This window comes from Polypterus senegalus, chromosome 9 (assembly GCF_016835505.1).
Source record: "Polypterus senegalus isolate Bchr_013 chromosome 9, ASM1683550v1, whole genome shotgun sequence".
Lineage (NCBI taxonomy): Eukaryota > Metazoa > Chordata > Cladistia > Polypteriformes > Polypteridae > Polypterus > Polypterus senegalus.
In genome coordinates this window covers 1,732,050-1,748,317 of record NC_053162.1, presented here as the reverse complement: position 1 = coordinate 1,748,317, position 16,268 = coordinate 1,732,050, and the positions used below count along the sequence as shown (strand labels likewise).

At 47.4% G+C, this 16,268-nt stretch overlaps 1 protein-coding gene across 3 annotated transcripts in view; it reads right to left on the bottom strand.

Moving 5' to 3' along the window:
- card9 (caspase recruitment domain family, member 9) overlaps positions 1–10,044 on the bottom strand; it is a 53,886-nt gene extending 43,842 nt beyond the window's left edge. For all 3 annotated transcript variants that reach the window (XM_039762593.1, XM_039762594.1, XM_039762595.1), the window contains exon 1: positions 9,943–10,044. The gene's annotated coding sequence lies outside the window, so the exon portion shown is untranslated. The remainder of the gene's footprint in view (positions 1–9,942) is intronic.
- Positions 10,045–16,268: the final 6,224 nt, after the last annotated feature.

Here is a 16,268-nt window from a genome sequence, read left to right as displayed (position 1 = left end):
TCTTTGGCCGTTCAGTGTGCTCTCTTCACAGTTACACGTTTCCTGAAAGTAGCGATTACTTTACGGTACCGCAACAATATTTCAGCGGACACTGTAACCTTATTATTCCCGTCACCAGCACGTGGCTCCTGGTTGCGCTGGAAGTTGTGTAACACGACGCCACGCCTTGCATCATCAGCACGATCCTTTAAATCCGCTGCAAAGAATCTTTCGGTTTTCGTGATTTGGATTAAAACGCCTAACAAGAGAAGGACGCGTTCTTTCTCGTTTCTAATTCTCTCTCTGATGTTGATTTCTGGTTTACTATTAGGCTTCGGTGGAATCGGGTGATTTTTTCCGTTTCAGTTTGCTTCTGGGTGATGAATGCGTTAATCTCCAGGCCCTCATCACACCTTAGGGCAGAATCATTGAAAGTGACACGGAACGATGAGCTCTTTGCTAGAGTAAATCAAAGTGTTTTTAACCAACCAACAATGTCCCACTTCTATGGCCCCCTTCCACGTATCGGATGAGCCCTCCTCAGTCTGATCACTTTGACAGTAAATGGCAATAAACTAGGAGTCCCAAAGCACATAAGTCCCAAAAGCTGTTCCAAAAATAACCACTAGAGGGGGAAATCCTGTCAAGAAACCCTGGCTGGATACAAAAAGGGCCACATAGAACATCCATCCATCCATTATCCCACCCACTATATCCTTACTAAAGGGTCAGGGGGGTGTGCTGGAGCCAATCCGAGCCAACACAGGGCGCAAGGTAGGAAACAAACCCTGGGCAGGGTGCCAGCCCACCGCAGGACACACACACACCCACACACCAAGCACACACTAGGGACAATTTAGGATCGCCAATGCACCTAACCTGCATGTCTTTGGACTGTGGGAGGAAACCAGAGCAGACACGGAGAGAACATGCCAACTCCACGCAGGGTCTCCTAACTGCGAGGCAGCAGCGCTACCCACTGCGACGCTATGCCACCCCGCCACATAGAACATTTATTAAATAAACATTTGTTATCACATAAATACATGAGGCTCTCAAGAACACACAACGCAAAAAGGAGATGCCAGCGAGGGAAATGCAAGGCAAACAAGTGCCCATGACGCAAACCGATGGCAAAGTCGAAACCATCCAGTAATATCAAAGAGCACAAACACAGTAAAACACAATGAAACTCTCCGACTGCCCAGCACATTCCAAATGAACCATCAGGGCCTGTGGGAGACCCTCTAGATGTATAGGGTGGACGGCAGTTCCCGGTGGTGTCCCCTCCACAATACACATGGAACATAACACAGGCCAAGAAACAAAAGTAACATTAACATACTGCACCTCAATGACTCGAAATTGATCAACCCCCCCATAAAGTCCTCAGGCAACATGATTAGCGACTGCACTCTTCAAGTGTGACATCCCCTGTGACCAGAAGTCACTTAACGTGCCACCGGGCTTCTTCTGCCTGACATTTGGAATGTGAATGTTCTCCCAGTGTCCTTATGGACTTCCTCCTGCATCCCTAGATAAGCCTGACCACCCGATTGGTCCACTGTGACCCCCTGGGTGTGGTTCTCTAATTGCCACGCCCTCTGGGTTGGTCCCCATATTGTGGTGGAAAGTTTAGAGGGTGAACTTCAAGTCCATGCAGTCCTAATAGAGAAAATGGCACCAAAGTGTCACTGAGACGTGTATTCGGTTTATTCATTTATTTCCCTCTCTACGTGTTCCTACTAAATGCGGTAAAACCCACCATATTCAATTATTTTTTTAACTCGCCATGCTTCATTGGCATTCACAAGAACTGATTTGGTTGGATGGAGAAGCTCCTCTTAATTTATGACATTTTGGTTTCATTTGTGAAGAGCAGAAGACAAAAATGAAAAAGGATGTGGCTTGCGTACCCTGCGAGATGGTAATCTGAGGTCATGGCTGGCCTAATAATAAAGTGTAATCTGAATAGAATAGAAAAGAGAAGCACAAGCAGCCATGCCGGAGAGCTGCTTCCCTTCCAGAAAGCTGCATTGCTCCACCTGACTCACTCATTTCTCTTGTATTCCTTCTTCAAATGACTCAAGCACAGGTCCTTGTGCCACTTTAGCTATGTGAGCCCGCGTAACCCAACATTGGGGTCAGGGCCGGTGGAGCCCACCCCAACAGTATCAGGTGTAAGGCAGGAACCAAGACGGACATATTGAGACATATCTGTCACTTCGGAGATCTCATTTGAAATGGACAAATGTGCCATTTCTGCCCTCAGTCCGCACTCAATAACCCATCATGACAAAGTGTCACCAGAAGGGTCTGCAAACGTATCAAATGCTGAAATCTCTCCTTCCTACAGTAGACGTATTCAGGCTTTTTGCTGTGGCACTCAGGTGCCTCATGTTTCCTTGAACTCTCCTTGAGATCTTTCTAGAACTTGACTGTTGTGAACTGACTGGACATCAATGAGACAGGCACTCGTGGACCCGAGTACAGAAGGTCCCACAAGTCACACTGCATGTCAGGACAAACACCAAGCCACGAAGTCCAAGGAACTCTCTGTAGACCTTTGTGATGACACTGTGGTGATGGCGCAGATCAGGACAAGAGGATCAAACCCCTTAGAAAGCTCCAAGTGTTTACAGGAACACGGCGACCACAAGAATCGTGAAATGGAGGACGTATGAAACCACCAGGATTGGGTGATAACAGGCAAGAAGGGCCTTGGTCAAGGAATGTGGCCGAAAACCCATTAGTCAGTTATACAGAGCGTCAGAAGTCTTCTGCTGATGTAGGAGAACCTGTCACAAGGAGGACCGTCAGCGGTGCTCCATCAATCAGGTGTTTATGGTGGAGGAGCTGGATGGACGGCACTGTTGAGTAAAAGGCATTCAATGGACTCTGAGAGCACACGAGGGAAAAGATTCTCTGCTCTGATGAAAGACAAATGGAAGTCTTTGGGCAGAACTTGAAGAGCTGTGTCTGCTGAAGACCAAGCACTGCTGCCCACCTGCCGAATACCACCTCTGTGTCGTCTGTCTGTCATCATGTGCACGTGGGAGGCAGCTAAAGGGCTCCGATCAGGGCACGGGGTGTCAGAGTGGGAAACTCTGCCTGGCACCCTTCTGGTCCCACCTCCCAAGAAGTTGCAGCCCAATAACCACATTTCCAGTCCCAAGACCCCCCTCTGCTTGCTGTCCAACTGTATATCCGCCATGTTTACTGGCCTGTGCAGTTCTGTTTTTGGACTCTTGTCTCTAAAGATCCTTCTTCTCCACCTTGTTTTGCATTTTGCAGCCAATTCTCAAGTATGTGGGAGGAAAACTCTGTGTGTCGAGACTTGCTTATTAACCACAGTCCCATGTAATTCCTTTCATACGTATCTATTTATTATTATTATTAAATGTACATTTCACCTCAAATATCAATCTAGCTACCTACTTACTGTATTATATAGTGCCTTTCACATCTATCTATCTATCATATAGTGCCTTTCATATCTATCTATCACTCTATCTATTATATAGTGCCTTTCCCTCTATCTATCTATCTATCATATAGTGCCTTTCATATCTATCACTCTATCTATCTATTATATAGTGCCTTTCATATCTATCACTCTATGTCTATCTATTATATAGTCTTTCATATCTATCTATCACTCTGTCTATTATATAGTGCCTTTCACATCTATCTATCCAATCACCAGAATTACATCCTCCTTCAAAGGTTCGGTGTCTTTACTTCTTCCATCTCTTTTAGGGACCAGAAAGCTGACATGCCATTCTTTCTGGGGTGGCTTCTCCCTCTTTGGCCTGGAAGCTCCTCTCCATCGCTCCTTGGTGCTGGAGCCCCTAAACTACTGTTGCAGTGACCGAGTCCAGCCTGAGTAAGCAGCCATTACTTCAAGAAGGGACCTTTAGAGCCTGACCCCTTGTCCCAGACAGAGGAAGGCTTTTCCCTGCGAAGCTGCAGAGGACAAAACAAAGACCCTAACAGTGAGCCGAGGATGGCAGCGTCACACCACATGATGCACTCCAGCCTAAGAAGAACACTTGAATCTGGAGACACAACAACAACAGCAACACTAAGACACCATCTTTAAAGCCACCTGCCAATCACTGTCAGAAACTGCCCACCTCCCGCTAAACCTGGAGGGTCTCCCACACTCACTGCTGGTCATTTCGGATGCGCCGGGGTGTCGGCGAGTCTTCTTGTGTCCTGCTGTGCTTTTGTGATTTCTGAACGTTTTGCCTCGTTTTTTGGCGTCGCCTTAGGGTGGTCTGTTTTGGGATTTGTTTGCTTTGGTTTGCCCAGGATGGCAGCTCCTTTTTGTCTTGTGTGCTCTACAGAGCTTCATGTACATAGAGAACATTTTTGTGATTAGAAATCGTTTATTATATCACAATTCCGTGTGGCCCTTTTTTGTATCTCGCCAGGGGTTTTGACAGGATTTCCCCCCTCTGGTGGCCATTTTTAGGACTGCTAATAACACCATTGGCTTGGGCTGATACGGGCACTCTGATAGAAGAACAGTGTGGTAGAAGGAAGACATTGTTGGTTGGCAAGTGGCACATAACCAAAATGTGTGGCAGCTTTCACTGTGTTTAGGTTGGGGGGGTCCATCTCTGATCCTGGAGGTCTGCAGGCTTTCATTCTAACCCTTTTCTTAATTAGTGGCCAGTATCTGCTGCTAATTAACATCTTTTGCCTTATTTGTAATTGACTTGCTATTTAAGACGCAGACCCCTTACTCGTTTCTTTTTTCCTTAATTATCAGCCAAACAATAATGTGAGCCAACACTTGACCAGCTAACCTGCGTCCATCATACGATATCTGAAAATAGAGAAAGGTGAAAGTCTGAGTAATGCTGATCTGCTCGGGTCAGTAATAAAACATTTTGATGGCTCTCTTAGTAAAAAGAAAATTAGCACCCGTTTTGGAAATGTCTGCTATGGCAGAATGAGGGCACCAGCAAGCCATGGAGGTACATAACGGGTTAAATGAACAGCACCAATCGTCTTGTCATTAAGAAACTGGTTAGAGGTGAGCTGGTCTCCTGCTGGCTCGCTTCACATCTCTGCCATCTTTAAAAACACGGCAGTCAACTCTTTGAGGGATGAATATTTTTTACAAAAAACGCAGTTTTCTCAAAAGCCCCCAACACGAGGGTCTCACACACAAATCAACCTCAAATTTCAGTTGCTGGGTGCTGTAGGCGGCAGTTCGCAGTCTTGTGGCGTGAGCCGCTCACGGGTGGCATGATGGGGGTGAGGATGGCAGCAGCAGTCGCAGTGACAGTGCAGTGCGCTCTGGTTTGTACCTCATGTCATTATGTCACCACGATTAGCTGGAGATTGATCAGCTGACGCTGGCACCTCACTTTCATATTTTGTTCTGTGCATTCGATTTGATCTCTCACCCGACGTCGATGCCATTTTTGTCTTCGCTACTCCTGCAAGCACAGAGAATCTCCGGCAAACCAGCGACGCTAACTTTCCTTCTAGCAAAGACAGTGAAACTAAAACGTAATGGCGAGTTTGGTCACCGTTTCCAGCCGCCGACTACTCTCAGCCCCCTCCTGGCTCACAAATGTCGACATCCGTCCTGAAAGAGTTAAAATGAAGGAAATAGAAGCCAATGGAGAGCAGAACTTGGTGCCAGGAAGGAAAACCAGCAGCCCTCCAGGACCAGAGCTGGACGCCCCGGTTGAGGGCATAGCATTTAAGTGAGGGTCATTATAGGAGGACACCGGCGGGTTGGTCACACAGCAAGTGCCTACGTGGAGTGCTGCGGAGTGACTGGCCGTGCAGGACTTGTGTGTGGTGAGTGTGTTAAGCAGAAGGTCCAACCCAGCAATGAATGTGCCAAGTCCAGCCAACAGCCGACAACAACAATGCAGTTGTGTTTTGTGACACTCACATCCAATGCCAGAGCTAATAAAGAGTTATATAGCGCCTTTCACAAGTGTTCAAAGAACTCAAGTTGTTCAAGTTGACTTCTTCATTCCTATGACCCTCCTGGCGCTCTGTGTGTGACCCCGAGTAGCAGCAGTAGTTTATTCATATAGCGCCCTTCACAGACAGAAGGTCACAGAGCGCTGAACAGCAAATCCAGGACAAATACAAACAGCTAAAAGAAAACGTGAACAAAACCAATAAAAACAGTAAATAAACAAACTGGAACGACTTAAAAAGAAATGTTTGTAGGACTCGACTCCACGCAGACCACGAGGCAGGCTACTCCATCGTCTCGGCGCCACAGACTGAAAGGCACCGTCCCCGCGGGTTCTTAGCGGAGTGTGGGGACAACGAGAAGGCCCGGCTGCCCAGATCTGAGAGGCTGGTTAGGTACTCGGAGCTCGTCCATGTAAAGTACCAAAACTTCAAAATGAATTCCATAAAACACTGGGAGCCAGTGCAGTGTGTCCAGAATGGGGGTGATAGGATCACGCTGGCTGGCTGGCTGGCTGGCTGGCTGGCTGGCACGCTGGCGCGAGTTAGGAGCCTGGCAGCTGCATTTTGAACTAACTGAAGGCGTGAGAGAGAAGATCTGCTCAAACCCATAAAGAGAGCATCACAGTAATCAAGCCGTGAGAAATAACAGAATGAACAAGCATCTCCAATTCTGATCTTAGTTTTGAGAGATTTCTTAAATGAACAAAACACGAGTGGCCGACTGACCTCACATATTCGTCAAGCGTCAGGGCCTGGTCAATAGTAACCCCAAGGTTACGTAGACTCGACTTAATAACAGGAGAGACAGAAGATCATTTTAAACTGATCTCAGAACGAAGAAGAGGAGGAGCAGCAATTAGTACCTCAGTTTTTCCCAAATTCAACTGCAGGTAATTACAGCTGAGCCAGTCGTGAACCTGAGACAGACAATCAACCGAAGTGACCAAAGTATTCATTTGGTTAGGCTTAAGTGAAACATAAAGAAGCTGTACATCATCGGCATAGAGATGATACGAGATGTCCTTAAGAGAGTTAAGAATCTGTGTGATAGGGGAAGAAAATATAAAGAGCAGAGCCCAGGACCAAGAACCCAGCCCGGTGGCACTCCACGCGCCAGGTGAAAAGCCAGCCACACCGACTGTTTGACAAGTGAGAGGAGAACCCGTCCAAAGCAGGGCCAGAGACACCTGACAGCTCTCATCTAGTAATGAAGATCCGATGGTCCACCACGATGGTAGATCTAACAGTGCGAGCACAGAGCAGCGGCCTGCATCAGCAGCAATTAAAAAGATCATTAAAAACCTTTAGAAGAGCCGCTTCTGAAGAACGTCGCCTCCGAAAACCAGACTGAAAAGAATCAAAGCACCGCTGCTTTTCTAAGAAGGCACAAAGTTGACGTTCAACCACCTTTTCCAAAACTCTGGCAATAAAAGGCAGTCTTGAAATTGGCCTGTAATTACTCAACATAGAGGGATCAGCTCCCTCCCAGGTGGTCCCGTCCTCTGCGAGTGCCCACTTGTTATTGACAGGGCCTATAAAGAGTCTGTGCCCCCCTTGCCATTTCTCTTTTTTGCCCCCCCCCGATTCGCTCGTTTTGTGTTTCTGTACTTGCCGTCTTTTTAGACTCTTCTCTTTGTGTCACAGAAGCCAAATCAAGTCCTCGGGGACTCCATGCTGTGTAACAATAAACTGAAAAGGGGTTGAAGACTTTCAATTGGCCCTCTCGGGCGTCCATCCACTCGCCCGCTCACCTTTTCACCAGGTGAGCCCAGGGCCGGATTTAGACTTGATAAGGCCCTAAGCTATTTGAGACATGAGGTCCTTTATAAGTCCAGATATTCTATGTAAGTGCCAAATATGATTTGGTTTGGGGGCCCTAAGCTATAGCGTGTGTAGCTTATACGTAAATCCTGCACTGGGTGAGCCCCAGCGCCTCTCCCACCAGCACTGGATGGGTGACGTGATGAAGTCCACTGCCGGTCCGTAGCGACGTGCAGATATTTAAGTAATAAAATCAGGTGAAGGTGCGCTTGCACAAGTGGTGCTCTGGAGTGGGGACTGGCTGGCCACGCATTCACATGCAGACGTTGCACAGTCCTGGCAAGTTCCCTGTTGGCACTTCAGGGTCCAAAATGGCAACACCTGCACCCGAACCACCCATAAAAGGAACCTTGGCAGGGTTGAGGGGGAACAGTATGGAAGAACGACAGAAACAGAAAGACACTGGCGGTCAAAGTGACATGAAATTAGTGGCACTGATGGGAGAGGAAGCAGGCGGTCGGGGTAAGTGACCTCGAGGGGCTCCACTGAGCATTTGTGAAGGAGCGGGGACGATCATGGAGGTTCCTAGGGATCACGAGGATGCCCAGTGAAGGCTTTGAGAAGGCTGAGTCGGGCTCAGTGTGCCACCCGGGTGAAAGCCTGGGATGGTGGTGGGGTCCCGAGCCCGTGTAAAGGTGGACTTCTTCTCTGACTGTGGAGACCCCTGAAGAGTAAGCGGAGGGGACGTCACTACACGTTGCCTTTAAAAAGGATGCCAGCGGATTTTATGGACTAAAGCTGCTGGTTTAATCCCAGATTGATCGATCGATTGATTGATTGATTTTAACGGGGGCAGCACTGCACTTTGTTTTGCCTAAATTAAAGCACTAAGCACGTCGTCGCTCTTCACTCTTGCTTGTTATGTGTCCTCATTGTTCGGCTCATCCTTGGTTTTGACTAATCGATGGTCTCGGGTTCAAGGAGTGAGGCGGCCAACCCGGACCATCGCAATGGGGCACCAGACCGTCACCAATGGCCATGGGATGTGTTCAAAGCCCACCACTCTGTCAGTCCCGTGTCTAGCCCTCCGTTATTGGACCCACGTTCGGGCTCATCTTGGCTGCTCCCGATCCCACCTCGTGCCTCTCTGGACCAGGTTGCCGTTCATGTCAGTCCATCGCAGGGCCTACTTAAGCACACACAAGGACCAGACTGGCTTGGTGTTTGACTCCAGGATGCCACGACGACTCAAAAGCCCTGCATGGTGTTCTGTGCACTCAGGCGCCAAGTATTGCATAAGGCCACTTCTGGTTTTCTTGGGTCCCGTGGTCGATTGCAACACGGCCATCATGTGCTGACATTTCTGCAAGCGAGGCAGGGCTATGGCAAGACGCAGCATGGTGGGGACAATAGTTCTGCCCAAGCTGAGACTTGGCACTTCAAGCCAAAGCTCTGCTGGAGGGTCACTGCTGGTGCCCTCCTCCTCTTATAAAGAGTTGGCACTGGGGTGGGCAGGCGTTTCAGCCGAGACCTGTTAATCCAGCCACAGTGGGGCAGACCAAGCCTCAAAACTGGCATCTGAGGCCACCTTCTCAGATGATGTGTGATGAACTGGCGCTCACATCCAGCCGCTTCCACTCACGTCGGGCACTGGACCTCATGAGCAAGTCAAGTATTGACTCAAGAAACCAGAAAAAGCCATACTGGTGTCCAATTTCTGCTATCTATGCAACCCATGGGTACCAGTGTAGCTGGGCTCAATTGGAGTGATAAGAGACCCCCTTCATGGGTCATTTGAATTACCCAGCCAGGTGCCAAATGTAATTGGGATCTCTCTGCCCGGGCAGTTCATCCTGCCCACTGGACTGCCAGGATGAATTAAGATTAAGCTGGTCAGCTCACAAAGAGAACCACCTCAGCTCAGGTGAGTGTCAGGGGGACCCCTTGTACACAAGTCAGCCTCTCTGAATGGGGTCCACAGGAGGCGCCCACAAGCTGCCAGTTTAGATTGACCAATGAAGTGGCTTGTGGACTATGCAAGGGCCACCCAATGAAAACACCAGGAGAACATGCAAAGTGCCACCCAGGCAGTGCCTGGACGAGTCACTGGAGCTCTGAGGCACCACTGTGCCATGCCAGCCTCTGCCAAATGAAGAGTAACTCAGCTTGGCATCACAGTGAATATCAGCACGAACGAGTAAGAGCAAGAGCAAGGAAAGCAAAGGAGGCGACGGGCACCTTTCCTACCTTGGCGAGAGATGAGGGCATCCAGCAGTGGCAGGCAGTGACCGAGCGGCAGCCTCCTGGTTTTGGAAGAAAAAAATGAAAAAGAAACAAAGAAAAAAAAAAAAAAAAAGGAGGAAGTTATGCGTCGTGCGGAGCTCAGTAGGCGGCCTTTATGAACATGGAAGTGCAGGAGACGGTCGAGTGGAGCGACGCCGCCCTGCCCAGGGCCATAAAGACAGCGACGTCGTAAAGCACAGGCGGCCACAGACTGGCACTGGGGCACGGAGATAAAGATCAGCTAACAAACACACAAACAATCTCAGTGCAATGCCAGGCAAATCAAAAGGGACTTTCTCGAGCTCATCAGATCAAGCAGGAGCACCAAGGAAATCTGAAGTACAAGTTGGCGGCCATTCAAATCAGAAAACTACAACGGGACGGACACAGTCCACAGGCGACTCACGTCTTGACCCAGTGGCACAGATGTTAGCACCGCTGCCCCCCGTGTGACGTGTGCATGTTCATCCTGTGTCCGTAGGACTCCCACATCCCCATAGACACGAGTGGCACCTCAACTGGCATTCTGTCAAGGATAAGCTTCAGCCGCCCCCAAACAAATGACAACACGGGGTTTGATTTCACCCCCACATTTGATGCCGTGACCCAGATGAGTCACCCAAAGTCAGCAAAGCCCACCGTGGACGTTTAGGGATGAAAACGGAAGCCTTGTGTGATGGCCACTCCACGTGGGTGAGCTGGGCGTTTGTGTCCGGCGGATCGGTAAAGGCTTGGGTTTGAAGTGCCAGTCCCTAAGTGGCTCTGAGAATGGACGCAGTTAGTGCCAGCACAGAGGGAGATGGCGGCCTGGCAGACACCACAAATACCAATGTTACGTTTGATGCATTTTTACATCTGAAATTTTCAGAGGACATTTTTGGATTCATTTTTGAAGTGACAACGGGCACTCGACTGGGAAGGACGCACAACTTGGTCTGAATACACTGCACAACTAGTGTTTTGACAAGTCTTGCTTTCTGAGAAGTGACAGGTACCTACTGGGGATGCACAATATAGTCACGGAGGAACTCTGAGAAATGGACATTTATTTGTTCACCGACAATAACTTATTTAGTCCCGTTTATGGTTCGCATGAATTCAAAGTGTTTTGCTCCCGATTTCCTTTTGTATTCGATGTCTGGTGCCTCACGTTGCCGTGTCCAACAGTAGTCAGCAAGCGTTGACGGATTCCAGATGTCCTGGTAGCGTCTCTCCAACGTAACAAACCTCTCACCGTGTTCGTCACTGACAGCACCGAGATTTGCGGGGAAGAAGTCCAAGTGTGAGCGGAGGACATGAACCTTGAGTGACGTGTGGCACTTCATTGTCTTGTATGCTTTGAGAAGTTTGTCTGCCAGCTGAATGGAGTTTGGGGCTCTGGAATTGCCCAGAAAATTGACAACAATGGCTATGAAGGCTTTCCAGGCCCGACTAACAGACCTTCAAACCGCTTGTCACTCGTAACACGTCTGATCTGGGGGCCAACAAAAATGTCCTCTTTGATCTTGGCGTCAGTTATTCTTGGGAACATCGGTCTTAAATAACGAACACCTTCGCCTTCCTTGTTCAGTGCTTTCACGAAATTCTTCAGGAGTCCCAGTTTTATGTGAAGACGAGGCAAAAAATATCTTTGCTGGGTCGACAAGCGAGTCATGTGCCACATTTCTCTGTCCTGGAACTAACTTTGTACGGAGTGGCCAGTTGTGTCGACTCGTTGGCACGGCCGTCCCATTCACAGATGACACAGCAGCACTTTGTCCTACGACTAGAAGATCTCCACAGATATTCCAGGTGTACCTGCCGTGCTGGACGGGCCTCAGCCACAGTTCCATATCCTCATACGTTTCTTTCATGTGTGCCGGGTAGCCGACAGGTACTGAAGGAGAAGCGTTGCCATTGTGTAGCAGGACAGCTTTCAGGCTTAGCGTTGAAGAGACTGAATCAATGAAGAGACGGCACTCTTCTGTTGTGATCGCGACCCGAGGCCGAGAACAATCCGTCAATGTCACAACAGAAACAGAGACGCTCGACTTGGTCACATCACGATGTCGGCCTCGAAACACAGAAATGTTCGTACCTGCTGACAGCAAACGCCATTCCTGCAGTCTTGAACCCTGCAGCTCGGCTTTTGCTTTTGACAGACCGACATCTCTGAGCAAATCGTTCAGTTCGGACTGTGGATCGCCTGATGAGCACGGCTCAATGTCACTGGCAGTACCCTGGACGGCAGTTTCTTCATCTGATTCGTCTCAGGTCCAATCCTCTGGTGCTTTCGGAAATGGCAGACTGCCGTCATGTGGCACGGGTCTCATTGCTGAAGGCAGATTAGGATACTCAATGGACTTCTCAGCAGACACTTTAGTCCACGGGTGTCCAACTCCAGGCCTGGAGGGCCGCAGTGGCTGCAGGTTTTCATTCAAACCCTTTTCCTTTTCTCACTGCTAATTATCTCCTTTTCCCTTCATTTCAATTGCCCTGTTTTTAAAGATCTAATCCCCTCAAGTGATTCTTTTCTTCATTAAATGGCAGCCAAACAGAAACGAGACGTGAAACGAGCCAACAGGTGAGCAGCTAAACTGGGATTTCAAACTCCAACCAGTCTCTTAATGAGAAGCCCATTCTTGCTGATAATTAATCAAACCCGTTATTTAATTCCACGGCTTGCTGCTGCTCTCATTCCCCAAACTGCCGATGTTCTGTTTCTGATTATTGACCTGAGAGATCAGCCTTACCGAGACCCTCACCTTCCTTTACGTTCAGACTAGCAGAATACTGGCGCTTCGCAACGGAGAAGTCGTGTGTTGAAGAAGTAAAGAAAAAGAAAAGGAAACATTTTGAAAATAACGTAACATGATTGTCAAAGTAATTGTTTTGTGTATTTGGCGGCAGCGTCACGAAGTTGTTCTCGTCTCGCTGCATCAGGAAATGTGCCACGACGTCTGACACGCCTGCTTTTTAGTGTTTTAGCTTGGATTGCTGCTGTCATAATGAGTTTGAGTCTACATATATATATATATATATATATATATACACACACACACACATACATACTGTACATATATACACATCTACATTATATATACACACATACATAGACAAATTATACAGTATATGTGTGTGTGTGTATCTACAAACCGGATTGCAAAAAAGTTGGGACACTATACAAATCGTGAATAAAAACTGAATGCAATGATGTGGAGGTGCCAACTTCTAATATTTTATTCAGAATAGAACATAAATCACGGAACAAAAGTTTAAACTGAGAAAATGTATCATTTTAAGGGAAAAATATGTTGATTCAGAATTTCATGGTGTCAACAAATCCCAAAACAGTTGGGACAAGGCCATTTTCCCCACTGTGTGGCATCTCCCCTTCTTCTTACAACACTCAACAGACGCCTGGGGACCGAGGAGACCAGTTTCTCAAGTTTAGAAATAGGAATGCTCTCCCATTCTTGTCTAATACAGGCCTCTAACTGTTCAATCGTCTTGGGCCTTCTTTGTCGCACCTTCCTCTTTATGATGCGCCAAATGTTCTCTATAGGTGAAAGATCTGGACTGCAGACTGGCCATTTCAGTACCCGGATCCTTCTCCTACGCAGCCATGATGTTGTGATTGATGCAGAATGTGGTCTGGCATTATCTTGTTGAAAAATGCAGAGATGACGCCTGGATGGGAGCATATGTTGTTCTAGAACCTGAATATATTTTTCTGCATTGATGGTGCCTTTCCAGACATGCAAGCTGCCCATGCCACACGCACTCATGCAACCCCATACCATCAGAGATGCAGGCTTCTGAACTGAGCGTTGATAACAACTTGGGTTGTCCTTGTCCTCTTTGGTCCGGATGACATGGCGTCCCAGATTTCCAAAAAGAACTTGAATCGTGACCACAGAACAGTCTTCCATTTTGCCACACTCCATTTTAAATGATCCCTGGCCCAACGCCTGAGCTTGTGGATCTTGCTTAGAAATGGCTTCTTCTTTGCACTGTAGAGTTTCAGCTGGCAACGGCGGATGGCACGGTGGATTGTGTTCACTGACAATGGTTTCTGGAAGTATTCCTGAGCCCATTCTGTGATTTCCTTTACAGTAGCATTCCTGTTTGTGGTGCAGTGTCGTTTAAGGGCCCGGAGATCACGGGCATCCAGTATGGTTTTACGGCCTTGACCCTTACGCACAGAGATTGTTCCAGATTCTCTGAATCTTCGGATGATGTTATGCACAGTTGATGATGATAGATGCAAAGTCTTTGCAATTTTTCGCTGGGTAACACCTTTCTGATATTGCTCCACTATCTTTCTGTGCAACATTGTGGGAATTGGTGATCCTCTACCCATCTTGGCTTCTGAGAGACACTGCCACTCTGAGAAGCTCTTTTTATACCCAATCATGTTGCCAATTGACCTAATTAGTGTTTATTGGTCTTCCAGCTCTTCGTTATGCTCAAATTTACTTTTTCCAGCCTCTTATTGCTACTTGTCCCAACTTTTTTGGGATTTGTTGACACCGTGAAATTTTGAATCAACATATTTTTCCTTTAAAATGATACATTTACTCGGATTAAACGTTTGATCTGTCATCTACGTTCTATTACAAATAAAATATTGACGTTTGCCATCTCCACATCATTGCATTCAGTTTTTATTCACAATTTGTTTAGTGTCCCAACTTTTTTGGAATCCGGTTTGTAGCTACACACACCTATCTACAATTTATATACACACATACATACAAACAGACACGCAGGTATATATATGTGTGTGTCTATATGTGTGTGTATAGCTTTGGTCACTGGGTGCAAGGGAGAAATAATAAAATATAGTTTATAAGTTATTAAACAGTAAAACATTAACGTTTTATGAAGTACAGGTACACTGAGCACTACTGGAGTGGTTTCAGGTAAACTCCATTTTAAAGACGGTGTAACACAACAGGTAAGTAACTAACAGCAGCTAACATGTATATGGATCATCTCTCGGTAGTTGATCCCTTTTGAAAGGCGCTACACGACGGCTGTGGTATAGAAATGACATTTTCTATGTGAACGTTCAAATTTGTGCCTCTGGTAATGTGCCTTACCGGCATTTAAAGAAAATTAGTTTTGTGTCCTCTGCAGTGTTAAGAGAGAAAGGCTTTGGTTTGGGATAAAAGGAAAAAAGTTGTAAAGAAAGGATAGTTGCCTTTTTCTTTAATATAGCGTAGAGAGATGTGCTCGCTGACGTTATGATCGCCTTTTGAGGACAGTCGCGGTGGGTGTTGTGTAGACTGGTGAGACGTCCCCGCCATTAATCGGCTGTGATGGCACTGTCAGTCCTGCACTCGTGTGCGTGTCTTCATAATCCGAGGTGAGGACCTCATAATCGTATACGTGCAAAAGAAAGTGTGAATCGCCTTAATATTATTTTGCCGCGGTGTAGAAAAGGGGTCCCGTGTTTGCACTTGTCTGGGCTATAGCGCAGGGGGAGGATGAAAAAAATTAAAAGTGCTCACTTTGACTTAAGGCAGAAGCGCAGTCAGCGTCTCAAAGGCCAGCACAGCTACACACACACGCACACGCCAGCTGCGCCCGACTTTTATAGTATTTTTGCAGTGCAGGAAATGCCACTTTATGCAGACACGTTCACGTGAGCAAAACTCTCCGCGCTCTTTAGAGGTCTTACTTTCTCTGCATACCGCGTTCATATTCAGTTCACGTGAGCCGCTCAGAGTACATGCATCGAAGCTTCTGAGCTGTGCCTGTGCTATCTCGTGCGATCTCGCGATGTCCACGCCGTTATTTAATGTTAGCTAAGATCCGGCATTTAAAAGTTTTCTCGCTACAGCGATTTTAACTCCGTTACAAAGTGATCCAAAGTCTCGTTTATACCTCGTGTCTTCTCATTAAACTTGTACCTCCCGAATAAAGTATTCAGCGTTTTTCTTCACAGCTCTTTGGGGGCTCTTTCTTCTTTTCTACGTACTGCAGTCACAGTCAGTTCACGTGATTACGTGGGAGATGTGATGATGTCACACGCAGCTCCGCCCCCCCATGGCCAGCGAGCTAACGTCCATTACAGTATATGGAGAAAAATAGCTTCCAGTTATGACCGTTACGAGTAGAATTTCGAAATGAAACCTGCTTAACTTTTGTAAGGACGCTGTAAGGAATGAGCCTACAAAGTGTCAGCCTTCTACCTACACGGGAAGTTGGAGAATTAGTGACGTTGGAAAGTTCAATATGGCCGCCGACAGTGGCGTCATACCACCGAAATAAGTACCAAATGTCAGCCTTCTACCTACACGGGA